General features: G+C 40.2%; 1 long non-coding RNA gene across 1 annotated transcript; it reads right to left on the reverse strand.

The window, feature by feature from the left end:
* Nucleotides 1–15,673: 15,673 nt before the first annotated feature.
* On the reverse strand, nucleotides 15,674–16,016 carry LOC134220911 (uncharacterized). Its single transcript, XR_009982102.1, has 3 exons — nucleotides 15,966–16,016; nucleotides 15,843–15,907; nucleotides 15,674–15,781 (listed from the first exon to the last, which is right to left on the reverse strand). It is a non-coding gene; the product is annotated as an uncharacterized LOC134220911 (long non-coding RNA).
* Between the last annotated feature and the right edge of the window lie 832 nt (nucleotides 16,017–16,848).

Consider the following 16,848-nt stretch of genomic DNA (forward strand, 5'->3'; position numbering starts at 1 on the left):
TCATCTATAGATTCTACTATCTATAATCGCAACAAGTTTCATTCGACAGGGGGCAAAGCCTAGTTGATCACTATTGAATTTGATAACGATCGACCATTGCGTTTAAAAGTTATAAAGAAAATGGTACATCGAACCATATTAGCATCATATAAGGTTGGTTCCTTGGCTAAATGCGAGAAAGGCAGTATCACTACTCGGTGAATTAAGTTGGTTTTGCCTTTCTCGTACAACTCTCGTACAACTGTACCGAAAGGCTATCATTTCACTCCAAATTCGAACTTTTTATAGAATTCCCGGAGACCCATAGTGTTATATACCATTCGACTCAGCTCGAAGAGCTGAACAAATGTCTGTCTGTCCGTGTGTGCGTGTGTGTGTGTGTATGTGTGTGTGTGTGTGTGTGCACAAAATGCCATAAAAAACATTAGCCAAATTTTCACATAGAAACTCTTAACCGATTTTCTTGCAACAAGTTGCATCCGACAGAGACTAAAACGCTGTTGATCACTATTGAATTTCATAATAATTGCGAATTGCAAAAAATAGATAATATTAAAATAGTGATGAGACATAATCACATAGAACAATGATGTGTTATGAAAAATGCCTTGCATCTATGAATATTTTTAATGTTTATCCATGGCTTGCTCCCATTACGAGTTTCATCGTACTATAAAGATGCTCGTGTTGCGCGCATTTAGGCGTAAGTATGCTCTTCGTTCAGTTTCATAGTACAATGAAATTGTCCGAAAGTCAAAATTCGAACATAGGAAATTCGAGAAACTTTTGGCAGCGCCATCTGTCGTCTACTAGTGTAAATTTTCTATCATAACATTAGACGGTGTAGCTGTTTTGCCTTTCTTGTATCATCGAGGTGTAGGCGTAAAGGCTACATTTATTACCTTTTTTAGCGAGAAAGGCACCATCACCGCTAGGTGGATTTATCTGGGTTTTTCTAATACAAACACAGCAGAACCCAAGACGAATCGAATAGTGAGAAACCGTACAAATCGGTCTATCCGTTTGTGAGATTGCCTCAAAAGGTAATGCATTTTATCGTTGAGGACAAAATCTTTTTGAGATGTGTTATCGACTAATACAGTCCCTTCCCGATTTTGGCAACAGGACCGGATTTTAATGTTGCCAAAATGGGGATGTTGACAAAAACGGGAAAATTTCATACAAAATTTCAATTTTTTTTGTTTGCATGATTGAAGCTAAATACTTAGAATATATACTAAAAAGTATGTGTAGTGTGTTTAAGTGATGCACGTGCATCATAATTGTCATTTTTGCGATATTATTCATAACTCGGAGATTGTAGCTCAAACAAAATTGAAACAAACTCAAGAATGGTAATCAAAACATAATGTAACTAATTAGTCAATTTCATAATACAAATTTAATAATAAATAATATTTGAAATTAACAATAGCGTCGGCCATGTCCTTACAAAAAATTGTAGTAATTAAAAAACGTTTCTATAGCAGTCCATTGAAGTGCTGGCTTCAATCTGACATCTCATATAAATTTTAGTCCACCGAAAATGCTTGTTTTTATCACTATTCTCTATATAAATCAAATAGCGATCCGACGGATACAAGATGACTAAATGTGCTACAAATTTTGGATTCTTATATAATGGATTTTTATGGAGGCAAACTTTCTTGTGGTCGGTGTGATTAAGAGTAAAGTTCTGTGCACAATTTTCGCTGACATTATGGAAAAAACGAATGCAAGGCATACTACGTTCCACTGTTTTAGAATATGGTAACGGAAATCTCCATTCTGCACATTGGTTAAGCGTATCCAATGTAGTGTGAGTATGGGTTAACTACACTCGACTCACTAAAACCAAATCCCTTTGCACTAGTCGGTCTCCTAGCACTCAACCCTGGAATATTTCAGCCGGCAATGATTGATCCATGCGCACTATGTGCACCTCGCACTACGAGTGATAGTGTGGCCAAGTGGAAGCTGGAAGACCATTTGCGGCATGCCACCTCTGCCACTCGATAGCAGTCAACCTACTGGTGCTCGCTGCAGCTCATCGCACTCCAGTTCTCCATGCTTAACACGTTGAAGACGAAGTAGGCTCAAGAGAAGACAACGGCTATTCGACAAAATCTTAGTGGTTAAAGAATTCGTGTACTCGGGCTCACTTGACCTCCGATAACGATATCAGCAGACAAATTCGGAGACGCAACGTGGCAGGAAAGCATACGTACGAGATCTGGACAATGCTTGTGGAGGACCAACGAGCAGTTGGAGTAAAAATGGTTTTCTACAACGATCCGACAGGCACAAGAAGGCGAGGTGTGCAGCGATCAAGGTGGATCGATTAGGTGGAAGACGGTTTACGGACCCTCCGTAGACTGCGTGACTGGTATGTGACGTAGAGCAGTACACTTCTGAAACTTCGCCATCACAAACAGAACACAAGAGAGCAGACATTGGAAGTGTGAGTGAGCATTGTGAGTATTAATCTATTGCAATCTATGCTACATCCATAGCCAATGAGTGAACTGCCTCACTCAGATGGATGTCAAACAATGAGTAGGAGCGATCATTGCGGTGATAAACAATGAGCAACACCGTCTAACAAGCCAAGCCGTGGTGAGGTATCCATGTCAGGGTGTTCAATAAGTTCGAATACAAATGTTTGATCATTGTGTTTGTAAGCCCAATGTACATATTCTGTATAAGTATTGGTGTCAGCGTTAGCAGTATATATACGCTAACGGATGTGTGTGGTGTTGACATTCTGTCACTTGTTGTTTGTTTATTACGCGCGGTGAAATGGATTGGGGCATTGTAAACAGCATTATTTGAAGGTCAAAATCATTGCGGTGTTGTACAAAACTGAGATTTTGGGGAAGATTGATACCCCCAGTGGCCCGGTGATAAGACGGAGATCAGCCCTACATGTTCCAATAGGACGATAACCCTTTATTCACGGAAAATGCGATTTAAGTCTTATATGGGGACAATTTCATCGACTTTTTGGACAAAACTTTGCGACCTCCCAGCTTCCCGGATTTGAACCCTCTTAACTTTCTTGTTTGGTCCTTTATTATGTTAAAGCTGTACGAATACAAGGTCAGTAACTTGGACCAGTTCAAGACGTAATTCTCAAAATCTAAAACGAAATGCCCATGCAGACCGTGCGTGCCGCTTGCGATGGATTTCAGAAACGTTTGAAGCTCGTGAAGAAGTACAAAATAAAGGACATTCCAGAAGAAATGTTACAAACGTTCCTTATAAACAATACTTTCAATGAAATGTAACCGGAAAAAGAAATAATTTAATTACAATTTTTAAACATTTTTTGAAAGTGTTTTCGAACTTATTGAACACCCTGTAAGCAACGATTTTTGCATTCGTACCCCGCTTGCTCTAGTACAAAGAAACCAAACAATCAAACCACATCATGTGTTCTCCTTTATTCGCCCTTCTTTCAAGGTGATAAGATAGTCAAGAGAAAGTACCAACGCCTCCCATTCAGTGTACTCGAGTTCCAGACTCATGGAGGTCTTCATTTTTAGAACGCTTGAATGACTTTTTCTATCAGCGCACCGGATCGACGCTCATTGTTGTGTTACCAAGTGATTCGCTTCACTCAATCAGCTTCCATTGGTGAGCGTTGAAGATCAATAAACGATGAATGATCGAACATTTAATTTCAAAGATCGTAGGAAGCTCATAACTTGCCCCACGGCAGAGCATCAAGTAGGCTTAGATTAACCCGATTTTTTTTTCTCTTGATCTGATTTAAGTCAATGCTTGCTCGAGAGCCTTACGGTTACATGTTACCAAACTCTTACCATTACTATTGAACTGTTGGAAAACATGCTGGAATCGAAAGGCTCGTTATGCAATTGACACATTAGGAAAATGGAAAAGCCAACAGTATTCTGATATTAATTGCCAAACAAATTTGCCTAATTTAAAAAATAAGACTTTTTGAAATAAAATTGTTGCTTATTTTATTCAGCAGATAGACGGATGAAATGATAAAATTACGGTTTCTCGGCTAATACCAGAAAAGTGGCGCGTAGTGAGCAAAGCGACTTGATGGTTAGACAGCGCATTTAAAAATCGAATGTGCCAATCACTAGCAATTAAACGTACGGGGGTTGCTTGTTCCTGGACCACTCATGCAGTATTGGTTGCATTGTGATGTAAACAGCGGGATTCGCTTAATAGGTGTGGTGTTGTACCACAGAGAACAGACATGGATGCTCGAACAAAATTTCGTTTAAAACATGTGTAAAGATTCAAATCGCACCTCAGCACCGCCAACGCAGGCTGCCCGACATAAAAACTCAATTCCACTAAGTGATGGCGTTGGCATACACTTCATAAACAATGTAGTGCTGCCACCTAGGAGCGAGCCTGGGAGCAATTCAGAATGAACACTAGCGCTAAAAAGTAAAACACGGCAAATTTTAACCATATTTATCAGCACACTAGCACCGCGCAACGGGGGCATAACGACAAACTTTAAAATAACCAGTACAAACTTTTACACAAGCACGCGAATGAAGATGAACGTCTGTTCTCTGTGGTTGTACTATGTACAACGGTGTTAGTCAGCTTATCGACGACGACGGTTAGATTAGGGTAGTATGAATAGGGACATGGAAAACGTGAATAAAAAGAGCAGAAAAGTTTCAATAGACATTGTTTGCAATGAGCGGTAATATGAGTGGTGGTACATTAATTCAGCGAAAGTGCCCACTATTCGTACAGAGCCCATAGTACGCATATAAACCTTAATGACATTCACTTTTGTTTTGTTTATCATATTACATAATTATAAAAGAGTTTTAGCACTAAAAAGTAATAAAAACATATTTTCGATATTGTTGCCAAAATCGGTAAGAAAATGTTGCCAAAAACGAGTGTTGCCAAAATCGGGGGTAGACAAAAACGGGTATTGCCAAAACCGGGATGGAACTGTACACTTAAAGAACAAATCAGACAATTATTGTATAAAATCATGTCATATACATTATACAATTCTGTAAGCTTTTTATAAAAATATTGTATTAAAATAATACAAATCTGTATAATTTCAATACAACAATTGTATTAAAATCTTCCGAAAATGTATATGCCAAATTATTATACAATTTCTGTAAGGTTCTTTTGCAGAACTGTATTGAAATCTGCCATCCGCTGGTTGGGTGATGGTACGTTTGATAGGAGGTTCACCTAAGGCGAACCCTCAATGCCTCAAAATAGAAACATTTTAATTTAGCTTTTCAACGTAGATTTATAAAAATATCTCATAACCTGTAAGCTAAGAGTATGAAATAACAAAAATTCTAATTTGTTTTTCATTTTGAGTCATTAAAGTAGAAGTCTATTTTTCTGCCAATAAAAAATTGCCGGGGCAATTTATTTTATTTCGACATTTTATTTATTTCGACGCAGTTAGTACAACATCGCCTATATTACTTATGAAACTTTTACTATAATAATAAAAATGTTTAAATTTAAGATTGCTCGACGAGATTATACGTTTTATAGAAAGTGTGTTTCACATAAGAAACAATGATGAAAAATATTTTTTGCAATTTCTGATCATAATACCTGGTTTACAGTTTGCATTTGAGTGATAAAACGGCCTACTTTTTCATACCAATTAAATGGGTGCTTAAATGGTCATTATGCAACCCAAATGGGTTGCATAAAGTCCATTATAGCACTCGTTTGGGTGCTATAATGGAAAACCAGCATTGGAACATCAGTTATATTACCACATTTTGCTCAATTAGCTTGGGTGACTGTTCAAATTGTGTTGTGTCTCTGTGTCGCGTAATAAATGAAATAGTTTAACGGACATGACATCAAAATTTCCCAAAAGCAGGTTTATCTATCGCCTTATGGTTTGTCGAGCATGCAATTAATATGTCACGATAACATGTAATCTGTTTGTTTTCTGCAGCAACATGATTTTTTGGCAAGAATTATCATGTGACGTAAATCAGATTGTACCATTTTGGTCCAGATTTATCACAGTAAAGTCCATTTTTCGTCATTGCAAAAAATAACGTGGGCAACTCATTGTAAAACTCGATTTTTTCAGTTGATTCAAAAGTATAAGATTGCTAATGTCGTTACTGTTCGCGTGACTAACATGTAGGTTACTTCGACCTGGCAGCCAAAGTACCGGTACTACAAGTGTCAAACCGATGTTGGTGATGAAACAAAACATGCACTATAACATGATGCATACAGTATGACCATAATTTGTTGAAGCATAATTTGGCAGAATAATTTAATTGACTACAGCGCCATTAGCGTTCTAGTAATTATGCTTCTACTATTTTTTCAGCACTCGTTAACTGCCGTTCTACGCATAATTGTCCCATGTTACCTTTGATGAAAAAATTCAAACTAGAGTCAATTTGTCCCATTATTTTCAGAACCGATTGGACCTTAAAATTTAACAAATATTTTTGAGTTGTTATGAGCGTAGGCAAGACTTATCCAGGACATAAAACGAATTACTACTTATTTGAACGGTTTTCAGTCTCTATCATCATCAAACAACAACTTTATTTTTTCGGTGCGACAAATTGACTTGAGTTTGAGATTTTTCATCAAAGGTAACATGGGACAATTATGCGTAGAACGGCAGCTAGTATTTATTCAACTCGGCAAGCCTCGTTGGATAAACGTACAACTCGTGCTGAAAAACTCAAAGGTGCAGCCCAATTGGGCTGTACGCAAAGGTGACGTAGGACTACGTAGCTATTGGAAATTGATGGTATTTGCCATAATAATTTGTGTCGTTTTATTTACATTAACCAAACGGCTCGGAGGCCAACTGAATCAAGAAGTCGAATAGTTGTTCCCAGTTGGATGGACTTTGAGTCTCTAACCGTGGAATTAACATGACTCATCGGCCGCTGAAGCCACTCGACTGGCTTTTAGTCGGGGACATCACAATCCTTACTTTGCCACGTACGCTTACATCGCGGGCGAAAACCAAACGTTGCAAATAAATATATTTGCGTTTGGTTTAACGCCACTTCTGATTCTGCTTATTTCTCCTTTATTTCGGCCATTTTTGAGGATGATGTCCTCCAAAAAGGTCTTTATACAACAGAAGGTTGATCCAACAATCCGATATGAACTTTCTTAAAAGTGCAAAACTCAGTCGTAACTAGCAAATTTGATAGCGTGGCGGAGGGAGATGATGCAATTAAGGTGAAGGTGGGTTGAGTACCAAAACAAAGCTTTGAAAGTATTGGTACAATAAAAACTGTCATATACTGTAGTAGTATTGGTGTCGTATTTATAAAATAACAAAGAATATTAGTAGGGTGGTTCAAAAAACGACCCAGCTCCACCATGCTCACTCGATTCAGTCCCATGCTCCGAGTTTCCTCAAAAAAACGATTTGAACAAAAACTGGTTGAGCGCAAGCCGGTTCAAGTTTGTATGAATACTAGTAGGGGAAGAGGTGATAAAATGAACAGGGGTGGTAAAATGAACAGTTGGTTATATTTATATTAAAACACTATTTTGGCGTATGTTAATCATGCACACGTTTTCCTCGAAATAAAATAAGGTACCTGAGCTAATATTTTGGTTTTGAGACCGAACGAATAGCTATTACTATCCAAAATATCAAACGAGGCCGTAAAAATAGGGTCTGATGTAATTTTTTACCATTTTTCCGCAAGCTTTAATTCTCAGTAAATTCATAATAACATTGATTTGAACCGGTTCTGACCACAGTGGCAAATAGGACAACCTTCACAAAAATGTTGCAGGGGTAAATAGTAAAATTATTGGTTCGCATAGTTAGAGGAAGAGTTATTTATCACAAGGCACGTATGGTGGTAAAATGAACACTTGTATCAAACTTTCACAAATTTATGATAAAAGTTGTGCGATTGTGAAGCGGAAGTTCAAGAAACAAACCATATCAAATAACCAAGATAAAACTTTGAATATGTAAATTTAATTCAAAAATAATTGATATTTTAAAACTTTTTTCCTTCTTTTTATTATTTTGATAATTAGGAGCTTTTCAAAAGTTATACCAGATTTTTCAAAAGGCTCTCGTAATCTCAATTAGTTATATATACAGTGCCAAAGTAAAAAAAAAATCAAATGTTTCAAAAGGGTTTAAGAAGCGATGTTCATTTTACCACCAGGCAGTGTTCATTTTACCCGCACTATTTTTGTACATACGAAATTTCGATGTTTTTTATTTCGATGAAAAACTATATAAAACAATGTTTATTAGCGAAAAAATGTTCAGTGCAATAAGAATATGAGTTAAATTGCTGAACCAAGTGGTAAAACTAGCAAATTATCCTCTTTTTATGATTGAATTCAGCGCAAGTCCTTAACGTGTTCATTTTACCACCTGTTCCCCTATGGGAAACTAAACCTTTTATTACACTGGCTACGGCGCCTCCCCTCCAAACGCTGGCGAGAAGAGAACCCACATAGCTGAAAGCAACATTCCAGAGACTTCACTGAACGAAAATCGCACCGCACGAAAGATCCATTGATTACGTAACGCAAATATAGCATTTTAGACCCCACTCACCCTTATGTCATACTTTTTGTATGAAGCATCTGCCCCCGGTGCGATAGTGCAGAATATTGTCAGATTTTCTGGATATGATACACTGCGCGGCGTTTGTAATGTTCCCAAATGGGTTATTGCACAAAACTTCACGCGGCGAATGACTGTCGAAAGGTACGGCCGCGCCAAACGATACACCGCAATGCTATTCACCCATAAGAATCAAGTAAACGGGGTGCAGAAAGCGCGGCGGTACCTTTCATGAAGGGTTCGCCGCGTGCAATTTTGAGAAAATCAGGCAATAGACTAGACTAGAAGTATCTGCCCCTGGTGCGATAGATATCACAGACAAATTTAGGGTTTTTGTTGAATTGCACGTTTCACTGATGCCTTCTGAGAAGGCTAATTATCATGCGATAGATTCGCTACCTCTATTAAAATCGACTCCCAACTATTGGAACGACCATTTGATATGGATTGTCTATGGAGTTGAAGCTCTTGAATATTTCATCCAGTCATATGGTCTCCCCCCTCGCTAGCGCCCATTGCAATGACGGAGTGCCAGAATCAGAATAATGTTAAATTCAACCTCGGCATATCAACTTTTATACAAACCTGAAACGACTTGTGCACGGTAAGCTTCTATTCAAACCAGCCCAAACCATTGGATGACACTCAATTTATAAATCATAATCGACTGAGCGTGGCGGACCAGAATTATTTTTTGAACCACCCTACTTATTAGTTTGCTGCTGCCGGTGCCGGTGCACCGCGGTGTTTACATTCGCTCCGCGTTCAGTTTTTATTCGTTTTTTCGGGCAAAAATAGCAGTTTATATTAAGTTTTCGGTGTAAACAAGTGACTGATTTCGAAAAGTGATGTTTAATTTGCATTCCATCAACATTTCGGGCTGCTCATGTGCAGAGAAGTGAGTAAAAACTTGATTTTTTGCGTGCCCTTTGAGAAGAAGTGAAGTGCAGTGATAAACCCACTAAATCGCGAACCGCTTTTAAATTGGCACGAAACTGCTGATTTAGGTTAATATTCGAGCCGAAATACAAAGGACTCTTTGGATAAACATGTCCATTATCATAGGAAGTGAATAAATATGCTGTGAACAGGTTAGTAATTTCAATATTAGACTTCGATACTGTTTTATTCGATACTGTTCGATGCATCCGAATGTTGGTGGGAGAGGAGTGCGGGAGGTGTGGGGTTGACCCGTGGAAGGTCCGGTGCCATATCGACTGCCATCGTGGTACTCTTCCAACTATGTCCTTAAATTGAACGGATGGAATCACTAACAGCAACCAAGCTATCACGCTAAACCCGCTAAACGCCGCCGATACAATCCATTTTCGCAATTAACTCTTTCTTTTCATAAAATGCTGGTCCTGAGAAGAACCAATTTTTTTTCCCAATGCGTCTTTCCAATAACTAACTGCATTCAAACGCTTGTCAGCATCTTGCGTTGAAATTGTCCGACCGCCACTTGATGATTTTTCGCTAAGCCTCCATCATTTGGAATTAATTTTCAGCATTTATAGTCGCACGAACAGAGCTGTTCGTGACGGACATTAATTCCCGATATAATTTGCTACTGTGGACTGGTAAAATTGTTCTTATGAAAAAACAGGAAGCTTATGCGCCACCTCGTGAGAGGACTTCCCGCTGAAGTTGATTTGTTGTCCGGTCTGAGACCCACCTAAGTAAGTCCATTGAGAGAAAACCCCTTTAAGAAAGGTTCGAAGAACAATTCCGCCCCTCCACTTTCCTAGCGTCCGACTTACTAGAACTTCACAAAACCAGAACCGAACATTACTCACTCGACCCTAACTTCCGCACTTTCAAGAAGAGCTTTCCCACTTAAAGTTTAGCTTATCATCACTGGGAGATTCAGCCACTGTTTCCTAGATGGCGACACCGACTCGAAAGCATGGGAGATCATTCATCAATCCCTCAACTAATGGTCCAATGCACCGAATGAACACAATGACGTTTGAGACGGGCGCTGTTTACTAAAAATGAACACTTGCATGAACTCGATGAATGGAAAAGTGTTCATTCTTAGTAAACAGCGCACCGCTCAAACGTCAATGGTGAACTCGGTGCATTGGACCATAACGAAGACGCGATAAAAGGAAATAGTTCGAATGAATGAATAGCAGCTTGAAGTCCATCACGAGAGGGGGGATAGGGTTTACACAGTATGGTAGAAAACGAGGATCATTACAACACGGTGTATCTGAGCATGAGCATGAGCATTATGACCGCACAATTCGTAGTTGCTACTCAGTGATTGACTAGAACTTGCGAAATTGTACTGATAACACAATAAATAGGGCTTGGGATTAGCTACCCATTCTCAATGTACACGTTCCAGGAGCACAAATATTAAAAGTCGATAACGGCGCCTGCTACGTCCTTACGATCATATAGGAAGGAAGGATTGTTAGCCCGACTCTCATTGCAACTATAGACCGAGTATACCTCTGCATCTCCACGATTGTCTTGGGTTAGTATATCGTTTTAGTTACAAAGGATAATTTATCTGGATTCAGTTCGGTAAGTGATGCGATCTATGGGATGGGAAATGACACTAATACGAGTTAAAAGTTAAAAAACATGCACGTCCGGTGGCATATGAAAGCTAAGGTGATTCGCGTTTTGGACGACCGCACGATCGGACGATCGAACAAGCGCAGCACTCTGTACTCACTTGTTCGATGGCTACAGCAAACTATTGAAGAACTCGCTTTTTTCGACCGCGCGCGATATGCGCATGAGCCACCGAACACAAGATACTTTATTTCTTTCCCGACGACTAAAACACGCACTGCACTTACTTGTTCGATAGCTACTCTTATTACCGGCCGCGCAATGCAGAACAAATATTTCGGCCGATCGCGCGATCATTCTGCAGTCCGAAACAAGAGAAATCTCGCACTGAACTGATTTTTATTACCGGCCGCGCAATGCAGAACAAATATTTCGGCCGATCGCGTCATCGTTCTGCAGTCCGAAACAAGAGAAATCACGCACTGAACTGATTTTATTACCGGCCGCGCAATGCAGAACAAATATTTCGGCCGATCGCGTCATCGTTCTGCAGTCCGAAACAAGAGAAATCTCGCACTGAACTGATTTTTATTACCGGCCGCGCAATGCAGAACAAATATTTCGGCCGATCGCGTCATCGTTCTGCAGTCCGAAACAAGAGAAATCTCGCACTGAACTGATTTTTATTACCGGCCGCGCAATGCAGAACAAATATTTCGGCCGATCGCGTCATCATTCTGCAGTCCGAAACAAGAGAAATCACGCACTGAACTGATTTCGATTACCGGCCGCGCAATGCAGAACAAATATTTCGGCCGATCGCGTCATCATTCTGCAGTCCGAAACAAGAGAAATCACGCACTGAACTGATTTCGATTACCGGCCGCGCCATGCAGAACAAATGTTTCGGCCGATCGCGTCATCATTCTGCAGTCCGAAACAAGAGAAATCACGCACTGAACTGATTTCGATTACCGGCCGCGCAATGCAGAACAAATATTTCGGCCGATCGCGTCATCGTTCTGCAGTCCGAAACAAGAGAAATCTCGCACTGAACTGATTTTTATTACCGGCCGCGCAATGCAGAACAAATATTTCGGCCGATCGCGTCATCATTCTGCAGTCCGAAACAAGAGAAATCACGCACTGAACTGATTTCGATTACCGGCCGCGCCATGCAGAACAAATATTTCGGCCGATCGCGTCATCATTCTGCAGTCCGAAACAAGAGAAATCACGCACTGAACTGATTTCGATTACCGGCCGCGCAGTGCAGAACAAATATTTCGGCCGATCGCGTCATCGTTCTGCAGTCCGAAACAAGAGAAATCACGCAATGAACTCAGGATCATTACAACACGGTGTATCTGGTAGAGGAACATTATTTTCAAAAAATCAGTATCGGTAAAACACCCACCAAATGAAAGCTTACATTCTCCTCTTTTATCTCATGATAAAATTAAAATGTTCTATCGGGGGGTCTAGAACATTTTTTTTTTGATTGGCTGTAATACGTATAATGAAAGACTATCCAGCTTTCCACGCTCGGTAATGGCGGCTTATCGGTGTGTAAAAATCAATTGGTCACTGTACTGTTTGACACTAGCTGGAGGAAAGCCCACTGGCGTTCCTGGGTGAGGGGAAGGGAAAAAAGGCCTTTTCGGCAGTGAGTTTTCCTCCAGCTAGTGTCAAACAGTACAGCGACCGATTGGTTTTTGCACACCGGCAAGCCGCCATTACCGAGCGTGGAAAGCTGGATTGTGTTCTTCGTTCACATGTTTTCCTCTCATGTGTTTGGCATGAATATTTTTAAAAATAATACTATAACTACAAAATGAAATAGATATATTTTGTACTAGATTCAATTTAATGAGTTTAAGTGGTAGCCAAAAAGTTAAAATATCCAAGAAAAATTAAAATAATCAACAATGTTCGCTATTGTACATAACCACAGCACGAATAAACTGGCGTTCGTATGATTCAGAATTTTCAGGAGTCTTGACTCGATTCCACGACGTCTGGAAATCGAAATGCACGGTTTCACTTGCTTGTTCGCTGTACTTACTTAGTCCTCTTCCGGCGAATGTGCAAAATTCGGCTATATGGTAACGCAAAATGTGAAACTTTGAACTATTCGGTAAACCCGCCGCAAGCCAGGTTTTCGAAAAGTTCTCGATTTTTTCAACATAGTCATAGCTTAAGGACTCCTGAAAACAGCTCTTTTGAACCTGGTCGAACTGATCCAGTGCCTGAAATACGGGTTAATTTTATATAGTGATTATCTAGAATATAACACAAATGATAACTTACACTTTTCAACAAACCCAGCGTTTCATCCCCTAGCAAAATGTTCCGGTTCTTCAACAGCTTCTGACAGTTCCGACCGGTGAAACCATATTTGCTGTGGCGTTGGCAGCTGCTAATCTTGACCCATTCTTCAGCGATAGGTGCGTTGAGTGTCTCAACTTTATTGTATATTGCATTTATAATTCCCAATGTAATATGCAGAGAAGGAGGAGGGCAAATGTTTACAACGGATTCGTCAGGTTCTCCACTGAGCAAAGGGGCCTCTATACAATTATAAAACTGCCGTGCTAGCTTATTTTCGGACCCCAGTTTTTTCCACTGCGTCGACATTTCCCGGATAAATCCAAGAGTTCTGGGTTCACCGACAGCTGCAGAGAGATCAGCTTTCATTATGGTGCAGTATGGACAAGGGAATGTTGAGCTATGTCCCATAATACCACATAGAAGGTTGACGATTTTCAAGTCACCAGCAACAAAACACTTGAAACTTTTGAGGCGTAGAAGCGTGTTCCAAATTTTCTCAATGTTGTTGAATTTTTCCGGTACTCCAGGAGCAACAGCTAGTAACAATAACATTTTAACTCCTGTATCCTTACAGCGACCTTTTGTTCCATTTAGTTCAACAATTGAAAGAGTCACTTTGAAAGAACCTCCTCCGCCGTCGACTCCTACTTTGAAAAACGAGTCAGCTACATTTATTTTTCTTTTAGATACTACATGATTGACCAATTCCTGTACGTTGTTACAATATATAACTGGTTTCAAAACCATTTCATCCTTTCCGTTCATTTCGAAAGATAGCTGAGTGACCTCGAAAAATCGTTGAAGGGATTGATTGAGGATTGTCATTTTGGCAGCAATGTTGGGAACAATTTCAATGTCCAGACCCCTCAGGCATTTGCTCAGTTGAATCGTTCGCCTGGTGCTACCAGGGTAATACCAGTTTCTTATTCTTATATCAGGAAGAATATATTGTTCGATTATATCAACCGCATTGGAAGATAACGGTTGCAGGTTCAACTTCTTGAGACACAATATGCAAACCACAGATCGGTTTTCCTCATGGCTTCTGGGTTTCATGTTACAATTTTCCTGTTTTATGTATATATAAATCTAGAACAATGTTTTATCTAAATCCCGATATACCTAAATACTTACCTTTATAATTCCAAAAAAGCGAAAGAAACAAAACGACTATGTATTCACTTTCAAATAGAAATTCTCAAACTGTATACACACACGTGCGCTTAAATAGTATAAAGTCATGGCTCACTATGATTGTAAGGTGATTGTTAATTTGGCATTTGAACTAAACATTATCGCTTCTGATCGTAATTTATTCACGAATTCATCTTCAAACTCTCCGTGCCAACATACACTGATTGAAAAGTATTAAAAACTTTGAATATTGATTATCAAGATTTGCCTCATTTCTTTTAACGATAGCCAGGCAAATCTTGATAATCAATGTTCAAAAATTTTCTTTAAACTTTCTGCAATGTAGGGTCTGATATACAATATATAGGGTTTAAGCCATTTAAATGTAATTGCACATTGTTTTAAAAAAAATGTTCTAGACCCCCCGATAGAACATTTTAATTTTATCATGAGATGAAAGAGGAAAGTGTAAGCTTTCATCTGGTGGGTGTTTTACCGATACTGATTTTTTGAAAATAATGTTGCTCTACCAGATACACCGTGACAAACATTTCAAATTTATTGCTTATCTACACAGTTGTCATCGTTATTGGCCTATACATCTACCACTACCTATGCGTGCGTGCTCTCTCCCCTGTACTCTATCTACCCCCAACATCACATGTGCACATGTAGTTAACTCTACTTACGTAACCGCCTTCTAGCGCCGGCGCGGCATGGTGGGCTCAGCTGAAGATGTCCCTTTGTTCAACGGCTTGGCTTGCTCCTATTGTCCACTAGTTGCTTTTGTCTATCGGCTCGGCTTGCTTCGCTTAGCACAGCGTGGGAATGGTTATTGTTCGCCGGCGTGGGAAGAACGTGACGATGAATTCACCTACCAGAGCGGGTGAGCCTTTCTCGATAACCGATTTCCGTTTTCTCGAGCGATGGACGGTGAATTCCACCGACGATGAACTGTTAATAGGACGATGCTCCAACGTCCGTTGGGCCCGACAGACACGTGGTGGCGGTACACCAGAAGGAGATTTGCCAGTCGGGTGCGTACTCACGTGGACCTCGATGTAGAACGGGCTGGGGCGCGATGTTGACGACGCGGCCCTTCCGGTTCCGGATGGATATGGGCCGGCGGGTGGCCCGTTGACAGTTGTTGGCGGATGCTGTCCGTGTTTTCTAAATCCGAGAGGAAAAGCCGTCGAACGGCTGTGCGACAAATAAAAGGGTTACGAGAGCAACGCCGACTATGAATGCACGACTTTACTACCTTTCTTGCTACCACTTGACACTTAGATAGCACAATATTCTTCTCGGGGAAACTGATTGGAATTTCTGCAATGATCAAGAACTATTTAACACTGAACTACTTCCTTTAGATTAACTTTCTCACTCTCAAGATTAAACGGAACGCGGGAAAACTTCCTAATCGTTTCAACTGTCCAGGCAAAGTGAAAAAGAATCTTTGGGCCCTCAGATTAAATAGCCTTGGGAATTGTCTACTTTTGGCGAAGAGTTTAAAGTCGATTTTCATGTTCTTGTTCTGGTTTCTGACTTCTCGCTCCCACCAGTAATCGCAAAGCGAACTTCCTTGCCCTTATCCCCAATCCCCCAAGGTCTTCCCCCGAACTTGACCTTCGGCTCATCTCTGATCGCGAGCAACCAATTAACTCTCGCGAGAGGGCTAACAATTATTATGTACAACCTCAGGTGTTGGCAAACGATAGCCTATGCGTAGGCGAATCGTAAAATATGTTTCAAGCGCGCAATTCTTAAGACGGTTTATGCTTCTCTTCGGTCGTTCCATGTGTATTGATGCAAACAATTATATGTACAAGATATTTATTTAAATAATTTATACAAATTCTCTTCGTGTGACGGGCTACCGTTACACATTGCCACTGCTATCCATGCCTTCATGCTGCTGTGTCCGCTCCGCTGCATCAAGTTTTGTCGAATCGCTCATTCCGCGGAATCCTGATCAAAATGACTCGCGCGCGCCGGAAAGCAGCTTTCTTGAATTCAATAAATTAAGCCCGTTAGCCCCGCCCCTTTGTGATCTCTTTGGTTGTAAACATAATGTGCACTCATAACGATTATTGAAGGGGCGGGGCTAATGGAATTTTTTCATAAGATATAAGAAAGCTGCTTTCCGGCGCGCGCGAGCCGTTTTGATCGGGATTCCGCTGCAGACAACGGACGGACCGTTCGGAGAATGGCAAATTCTAAGAATCCTATGAAATTTTCTCGCAAGATTCTGAATTTGGTTATGATAT

Source organism: Armigeres subalbatus, chromosome 3 (genome assembly GCF_024139115.2).
Source record: "Armigeres subalbatus isolate Guangzhou_Male chromosome 3, GZ_Asu_2, whole genome shotgun sequence".
NCBI classification, from domain to species: domain Eukaryota; kingdom Metazoa; phylum Arthropoda; class Insecta; order Diptera; family Culicidae; genus Armigeres; species Armigeres subalbatus.